Source organism: Phytophthora infestans, genomic scaffold (genome assembly GCF_000142945.1).
Source record: "Phytophthora infestans T30-4 supercont1.46 genomic scaffold, whole genome shotgun sequence".
Lineage (NCBI taxonomy): Eukaryota > Oomycota > Peronosporomycetes > Peronosporales > Peronosporaceae > Phytophthora > Phytophthora infestans.
In genome coordinates, this window is record NW_003303713.1 from 591,921 (window position 1) to 592,832 (window position 912).

The following is a 912-nucleotide window of genomic DNA, read 5'->3' on the forward strand; positions in this document are numbered from 1 at the left end:
CGCCTCGTGGCACTGCAAAGAGCGTGCTAAGACACGCTTCACGGCTGCGGCCGGTAAGGCGCAAGCCAAGAGCACTAAGCTTCACGGCAAAGGCTCGACACTCAAGGAGGCTACTCAGGTGGCCCCCGAGGCGATCGGCTCCTCGGGTGACGCGGCTGTGGGCAAGCGAGCAAGCAAGCGCCGCAGCCCGTCGCCCTCGGCCTAAGAAAATCGTCCGAACCCTCGGTTCGTGGAACGTGAGTTCAACTCTGGCAGTGAGGACGATGCCGAGTCCGAGAACAGGCACGATGCTCCTGCGGGCTCTGTGGGAGGGCACAGCCCAGTGCCCAGTAAGCACAAGGATGACAGCGTGCAGTCGCTCGCTAGTGATCAAGGTGATCACAGTCCCAGAACGTCTGTGCGCTCTGAGAGTCCGGCCGTCAAGGCTAAGGGCACTCTCAAAGCCGGTGGCGATGAGGAAGAGAATCCTCGCAAACGTCTCTCGCTTGCCGGGGGTCTTGGGCGTGCTAAGGCCTCTAAAGCCGAAGGCGCCAAGCCCTCAAAGAAGCGTACAGCTTCTAAGTCTCCACTCCGCGAGGAGAAGGAGACTCAACACCCCTATCAGAGTATCTTCGACTCCTCGGATGAAGAGGAGGAGAAGGAGGAAGAAGAGGAGGAGGGTGCTATCGCTGAGCCCCGGGAGGTCTCGAATGACCTCGACCAGCAGCAGGAGGGATTCCAAGCTGCCCAGCGTGTGCGTGGGGGTTCGGTGGTGGCACCCGTCAGCCAGGGAGCTGCCATCAGCTCAAGAGGGTATTGGCCTCCCGAGGAGAGCTCTGGGGCTGACTTCTTCTTATAGCTTCTTGTCACTCCTCGTGGCCTTGTGGGCGGCCACACTTCTAGGGGCATATATGAACGAGCCCTTGTTCAGAA